This window comes from Penaeus vannamei, chromosome 18, assembly GCF_042767895.1.
Source record: "Penaeus vannamei isolate JL-2024 chromosome 18, ASM4276789v1, whole genome shotgun sequence".
NCBI classification, from domain to species: domain Eukaryota; kingdom Metazoa; phylum Arthropoda; class Malacostraca; order Decapoda; family Penaeidae; genus Penaeus; species Penaeus vannamei.
Window position 1 is genome coordinate 6,895,420 of NC_091566.1, and position 7,500 is coordinate 6,902,919.

The window sequence follows — 7,500 nt, forward strand, 5'->3', positions numbered from 1 at the left end:
GCATGCAGGAGACCCGGCATTGTGGCGGCCTCCGCAGTTGCAGCAGCAAGGCGTAACCCTTTCTCCCTTTCCAATCTTGGCCCGGCAGACCCTTGAGTCATGTGTCCTGCCACAGAACCTGCATCGAGCATCCTGTTGACAGGCCCACGACTTGTGTCCCCACATGCAGCACTTGAGGCACATGCCTGGCGGCTCCACATACGGTGCCACCTCCTGTAGCCCGCTCCAGAGATAAATACCTCCTCTAGCACTTCCCCCTTCACAGGGCCACGAGCTGACTCCGCTCCTCGCCCCTGGACGTGTGCCGCCTTTCCCACACAAATCTATCGTCGTCCAGTAGGAAGTCCGGGTCTAATATCGTGGGATATCGGAAAATTATCACCTTGGTGAACTTTTCCCCAGCCTTTGGGACAGTCATCACTGTCCCTTGTACCCCTGAGTCGTCAGCGTCTGCACCGCCTGGCCTGCCCGCACCGTGAGATACGGCCTCTATCTTCCTTCCTTCATCACTGGCTCGAAATCAGCGTGGTCCCGGACCAGTTGCATGGCCCACCTTAATTTTTCTAAGAAACTCATGACGCAGTCTTTTCCTGTCGTTCTTAAATACTTAAATTTAAATAAAAACAAAAATTGAAAAATCTTAAATTAAAAACGCAGTCTTTCCCTGCCGTTCACACCGGCAACATTCTGGGCTGCTGCTTCGTTCCCGTCGTTCTTCTTCCTCTTCTCCCGCTCGCATCTATTCTCGTCACTCATGTCTACGCTTCCATCACTTCTTACCCTCTTATGGGTTCCACTTCCACTAGCAACACTAGTCATGCTGATACCTTGGCAGGAGGTGACCCGCTCCCTGTCCGAGGTCAGATAGGGGCGGGTAAACACAGGATTCGGGGACCTCACGTCTGAGGACAGTACTGTAAACACGTCCTAGTCCTACGAGAGATACACCACGACTGAGAGAGAGAGAGAGAGAGAGAGAGAGAGAGAGAGAGAGAGAGAGAGAGAGAGAGAGAGAGAGAGAGAGAGAGAGAGACAGGACACAGAGAGAGAGAGAGAGGACAGAGAGAGAGAGTGAGAGAGAGAGAGAGAGAGAGAGAGAGAGAGAGAGAGAGAGAGAGAGAGAGAGAGAGAGAGAGAGAGAGAGAGAGAGAGAATGTACTCGACTCTTTGGGCACGAGGCGGCCATGTATAGCAGGCACAGTTAAGGACCAACCAGGCTCTTATTTCCATGGCTCTCAACACAGAAGGAAGCGAAATCAACCGCCGAGATGATGATGACTGTCACGAAAATGTCATCATAACGTAATTTTTTTTATATCAATCTCATTGTGCACCTTGCACCGACGTGCCGCAGAACCCCCTACATGAACCATCATGAGGCTGTGCATATCACGGACATGTCACACATGCATGAGAGTCCTGCCCCACCCCCCACCCCACCCCCATTTAATACATATGGCTTTGTTTGTTTTCGTATATCCAAAAATTCGAACTGAGGATTGCGTGATAATTTCATAATAATGAAAATCCAGTGACGGCCGTTCAGTTACTTTAAGATCTGAATTATAATTCCATAAACCTGAAATATACGAAAATGGAGAAGTGGATTCCGTTATGACGTAATCGTATTGTTATTCTTGTTATTATCATCTTTAGTATTATATATTTCTTATTACCGTTATCATTATCTTTATTATCATTATAATCATTAGTGTCAATATCATTATTATCATTACCAATAATCATAATCAATAGCATTATCATTATCATAGGCATTATCATTATCAATATTATCACTATCATTATTACCATTATCATTATCATAATAATAATAATAATAATAATAATAATAATAATAATAATTATTATTATTATTATTATTATTATTATTATTATTATTATTATTATTACTATTATTACCATCATCATCCTCATTATATATCATCATTATATTTCTCCAGCCCCCTCCGCATATGACCTAACATAACGAGGTCACTATTGCTATACAATATGTACTTAGCCATTCCCTTCCTCAAATAATTTTAATGATAAAAAAATGACAATGATAATGATACCAATGAAAATGGTAACGATGATGATAATGTTATCATAATAATAATGGCAATATTAATGATAAAGATAATAATGATACTACTACTAATAATAATAATAATAATGCAAATATCAGTGATGATAACAATAATCATAATGAAAAGATCAGTGATAACAACAATAATAATGAAAATATTAGTGATGATAACAATAATAATAATGAAAATATCAGGGATAATAACAATAATAATGCAAATTTCAGTGATGATAACAATAATAATGAAAATATCAGTGATAACAACAATAATAATGAAAATATCAGTGATGATACCCATAATAACAGTGAAAATATCAATGATGATAACAATAATAATAATGAAAATATCAGTGATAACAAGTTGTTAATAATAATGAAAATATCAGTGATGATCACAATAATAATAATATCATTAATAATAATCAATAATGGCAGTTGTACTACTAATAATAACAATTATAGTAATGAAGGTAGTAGCTATAGTAATTATAATACTATTGAAGTAACTATAATGCTGATGATGTAAATGGTGATAATGATAATAATATTAATAATAATGCTGATGGAGATGATAATCGTAATAATAATAATAATAAAAATAATAATAATTACAAGAATAGCAATAGCAATAACAATAAGAAGAAATAGTGTAAATAAGTACTTATATAGACCTTGGAGAGGTCTGCGTGAGCACGAGCGACGCGACGGCCGATCGCAGGTCAATTCAGAGCAAGGTCAATTATAAGTACAGGTCCTGTCTGTTGTCTGCGCAGCTTTGGGTGATAAGGCCTATGACGTCATTTGCAGAGAGCTGAGAGCAAGGGGGGGCGGCGGGAATTAGAGCATGGTAGGCTGGAAGGGAGATGATAGAAAACGGTGGTAAATGAGCTGATACTGAAGTAATTTTAGATGTCGGCACATTGAACGATTTGCATATTAGACAGATCTTACAGGCGATGATTATCAGCGATTGTTTATAGGCCTATATCACATATTCTACGTGAATTTAGTTTTGTACTTATATAGACCTTGATTCAGAGGGTAAAACTCCGTGTTCACGTAATATTTTCAAGCTAGCCTCATCGTCTACAAAAAAACTTTTTTTTTTAATAAATTGGAATGGTTTGATATCACATTCTACACACACGGGTCATGGCGAGACTAATTTGAAAATTGAATTTCATAGCTTCTATTTTAGCTAATGTTCATTCATTGGCTGTTTCCCTCGTGAATTCTTTCCTCATTGGCTATTAAATTAACCGCCAAACAATTGACCAATGAAATCGTGACACTGGCCGTGACGTCACAGGCGAGAGAACAGGAACAGTACGGGTACGAGAGACCCAGCTCGTGCCAGTGAAGAATTTGGTTAGTATTCCCGCACCTCGTTTTATTATTATTTTTTTTTAAGAATTAAATAACTTCGTTATTATTAATTTGCGAGACGTTTATTTAATGAACAGTGATTGTTAATTAAATATCTTCAAGGCTATAAGGTTAGTTTTGTTCGATTCAGTGGTGACGCCTTTTTCCAATAATACCGGCGGAAATATTATCATTATTGTTATTAACAACAACAAATAATGACAATAATTTGGTAATGTTTCCACCAGTCGTAAAGCTTTCCCTGCATCTCATGTCCCTGGTGAGGAGAGGAGTAGGTGCCGGAGTAAAATGAGACGTGGCTATTTTCATACAATATTTCAGGGCATTTTCACACGATATTTCAGGGCAATTTCGCACAACATTTCAGCGACGATTTCCACTTCATCAGGGGTGATAGAGTGTCAGTTGTACATTTGCATTTCCCCGTTATCGATAGTTTTCTCCCTAGCCCACGAGTAATGTAAAACCCTGACCCTTATCTTGTATGGTTCTGAGCCTACTTCTAGCTATAAGAGCCTGGTTCCCAAAGGATTAGGCACTTAACTTACCTCGTGAAAAGACGGAAAGAGGAATGCAGCAGAACTTCAGTACGTTTCAGCTTGGACACTGAAGTCAAGATCACACATAATGCATTCTCCCAGCGATGCCAAATACTCTATTCTTAGGTCTTTTTTTCATTTATTTTCTTCTCCTGGTAAGAGAGGGGTATTTATATTCATATTAGCCTTTTTATTTGATGCTTGTTTCATATCACTGTTCCATCGATCCTGAAAGCACACAAAGTAAAAAAATAATAATAATAAATAAATACACACAAAGACGAGATTTCTTGGCATCGAGCGGAGCAGTTGCCAGATGCACAATATTCAATAAGGTTCAGATAGTTACAGTTTATTCACTGTATATTTTGCATCACCCTTCGATTAATTTTCTGTTTTGAGCACATACAAAACGACATATTTCTTTTGGAAAATAACTTTGTTCGTTTTAGAAATAGACATTAGAAACGTATCTAACATAGCAACGGATGTGGAGTTGTCATTGTTATTTCTCTGTTTAAGTGCACAATATTCTAAAGCTAGGAAGACCTTAGAACAAGCTATAATGCGTTCACCACAAAAAAAAAAAAAACGATCTCACACACACACACACACACACACACACACACACACACACACACACACACACACACACACATATAAAGGTTATTGCATAAAAAAAAAATACATTCTACAAAACCAACACGAATTCTAACGTCATCACTGGCTTTTGCAGTCCGTGTGATATATCCATCAACGGCTCTATCTGCACAGTTTTTTTTCCCGCATGCAAACGTGTTCCAGTAAACACAATCGACTGGTAATATCTTTGGGGGAAACCATAACAATGCAACTTTTTCTCCTAATACCTGACACTAATACCAAGGGTGCTTGAAATAGAGGTGTAGCTACAGCAGAGGAAATAATAGGAAATCTGTCGTCTACGGGAAGTGCGCCATCCTCCCCGCGCGAGGCCCAGTGTGACGTCACCAGCGTCTCTTCGCTTCGAAACGTTTTGCGCTAAAAGGGATGCGCTTTCTCTCTCTCTCTTTCTTTCTTTCTCTCTACTTCTCTTTCTCTCTCTCTGTATCTCTTTCGTTATCTTTCTTTCTCTCTCCTTTTCTTTATCTCTTTCTCTCTCTCTCTCTGTACCTATTTCGTTCTCTCTCCTCTTTCTCTCTCTCTCTCTCTGTATCTCTTTCGTTATCTTTCTTTCTCTCTCCTCTTTCTTTCTTTCTCTCCTTCTCTTCCTCTCTCTCTGCATCTCTTTCGGTCTCTTTCTTTCTCTCTCCTTCTCTTTCTCTCTCTCTGTATCTCTTTCGTTCTTTCTTTCTCTCTCTCTCCTTTTCTTTCTCCTTCCCTCGCTTTATCTCTTTCGTTCTCTCTCTCATCTTTCTTTCTTTCTCTCCTCTTTCTCTCTCTCTCTCTCTCTCTCTCTCTCTCTCTCTCTCTCTCTCTCTCTCTCTCTCTCTCTCTCTCTCTCTCTCTCTCTCTCTCTCTCTCCTTCTCTATCTATCTACCTATCTACCTCTCTCTTTCCCTAGACCAGATTGTTTGTGGCCCATCAGTCCTCTAAGAACAAATATGATCATACACGTAATAGGTCTAGAAGATTTTTTTAAATCTAGATATAAAATCTTTCAAAAATTGATATAAAAAATTTGTAAGAAATAAAGGTTAAAAAAAATGAAAGAAAGAGAGAGAGGGAGAAAGAAAGAAAGAGAGAGAGGGAGGAAGAAAGAAAGAAAGAGAGAGAGGAAGAAAGAAAGAGAGAGAGGAAGGAAGAAAGAAAGAGAGAGAGAGAGGAAGAAAGAAAGAGAGAGAGAGGAAGAAAGAAAGAGAGAGAGAGAGGAAGAAAGAAAGAGAGAGAGAGAGGAAGAAAGAAAGAGAGAGAGGAAGAAAGAAAGGGAGAGAGGAAGGAAGAAAGAAAGAGAGAGAGGAAGGAAGAAAGAAAGAGAGAGAGAGAGGAAGAAAGAAAGAGAGAGAGAGGGAGAGCCGATGAGACAAAACGTTTTGTAGCTTAGAAGTCGATGACGTCACACTGGGTAAGGAGGACGGGGCACTTCCCGCCAAAGTCAAGATAAGTACTTACGTGGAATTCCATTTCCCATTACTTTTTCGACTGTCGTTTAGCCTCTATTTTTTTGGCTTGCTTGGCTCAGAGGATATCTTCCATTATCTATGTTATCATAAAAATGTATGTTAATGATGATAAGCGCGTGCGCAGGTTTGATTTGAAGGCCTCTTGTTTGTTAATTTGTTTGTTACCTTGTTTTGCACCAAATCGCATGAACAACACGTTACCTACTCTTTCGGTGGAGGGAGACCGCCGTCAAACAAGGACTCCTGTTTGATAGCGCAAGATCCGGAGCGCAAAAAACTATGTGCATTGGAAAAAAAAATGCAGAAGAGAACAGGCAAACAGGCAGCGCGTGACCTTCAGAATGCGGAGCCATATAAAGCGACGGTGACCGCAAGTGTCCTCAGTCCGACCAGGATACGAGAAGGTAAAGGAATGGTCGCCGCCGCAGAGAGTACGCTGACAGTTCCACACCGTGACGAAGAGCACACGGATTTTCATGTCCCATTAACTCGTTGTGTTCCACTGCAGGTCAAGAAGTAACGAGCTGGAACTGAATCGGAGACGAAAAGACAAGACCTTCCTTTTCCGACCCGCCTCCGCATCGCCATCATGATCGGCAAAATCAGTCTCCCCGGCTTCCTCCTCAGCGTGTTTACACCTTCGGGAGGGGTCGTGAAGGTGGTCGTGAGCCCCGGCACGACCATCGGGCAGCTGAAGCACATACTGGAGCACGAGGGCGCTGGAGTAAACGCCAGCAGACAGCGGTTGATGGTGGGGCAGCAGGAAATGCGAAACGACAGCGCTCTCGTGGATTACGGGATCACTGGAGACTCTGTGATCAGGATGGAGGTTTCGCGATGACTTCTTAGTGTCGTCGTCGCCTCATCCGACACTCCGTTTCCCATGTGAGTGGCTGTGTTTGTTTGTGAGATTGTGAGTGTGTATGTTTGTCCATGTGAATGTGTGTGTGAGAGGGAAAGAGACACACATACACACTCACAATCACACACACACAGACTCTCTTTCTCTCTCACACACATTCACATATGTGAATGTGTGTGTGAGAGAGTCTGTATGTGTGTGTGATTGTGAGTGTGTATGTGTGTCTATGTGAATGTGTGTGTGAGAGAGAAAGAGTCTGTGTGTGTGACTGTAAGTGTGTATGTGTGTGTGTCTATGTGCATGTGTGTGTGAGAGAGAGAGTCTCTCTGTGTGTATATATGTGCGTGTGAGAAAAAGAGAGAGAGTCTGTGTGTTTTTGTGTGATTTCGATTATTTTTTCGATGGTACATTCTTATTGTGAAACGAAACAGAAAGAAAATAATGGATATAATGTTTGTTGTTTCATTTACCTTTTTGTGCGGATGTCAATAACATTTCCAACACAAGTAAATTCAAATTAA

At 40.3% G+C, this 7,500-nt stretch overlaps 1 protein-coding gene and 1 long non-coding RNA gene across 7 annotated transcripts in view; one reads left to right on the forward strand and one right to left on the reverse strand.

Annotated features, from left to right (window-relative positions):
- The window catches only part of LOC113803586 (uncharacterized), a 9,811-nt gene extending 4,423 nt beyond the window's left edge, over positions 1–5,388 (reverse strand). The window contains exons 1-4 of one of the 5 annotated variants that reach the window (XR_011399227.1): positions 4,884–5,388; positions 4,024–4,242; positions 2,761–2,941; positions 1,080–1,579 (exon numbers count right to left, since the gene is read on the reverse strand). The gene's annotated coding sequence lies outside the window, so the exon portion shown is untranslated. Of the gene's footprint in view, positions 966–1,079; positions 1,580–2,760; positions 2,942–4,023; positions 4,243–4,883 lie in introns of those variants that run through there. The other 4 variants (XM_027354382.2, XM_027354381.2, XM_027354380.2 and 1 more) reach the window with 4 other exon arrangements.
- LOC138864722 (uncharacterized) lies at positions 3,392–7,431 on the forward strand. 2 transcript variants are annotated; one of them, XR_011399228.1, is made up of 2 exons: positions 3,392–3,457; positions 6,626–7,431. It is a non-coding gene; the product is annotated as an uncharacterized lncRNA (long non-coding RNA). The 2 variants fall into 2 exon arrangements; XR_011399229.1 differs by lacking the exon at positions 3,392–3,457 and adding an exon at positions 5,446–6,521.
- Positions 7,432–7,500: the final 69 nt, after the last annotated feature.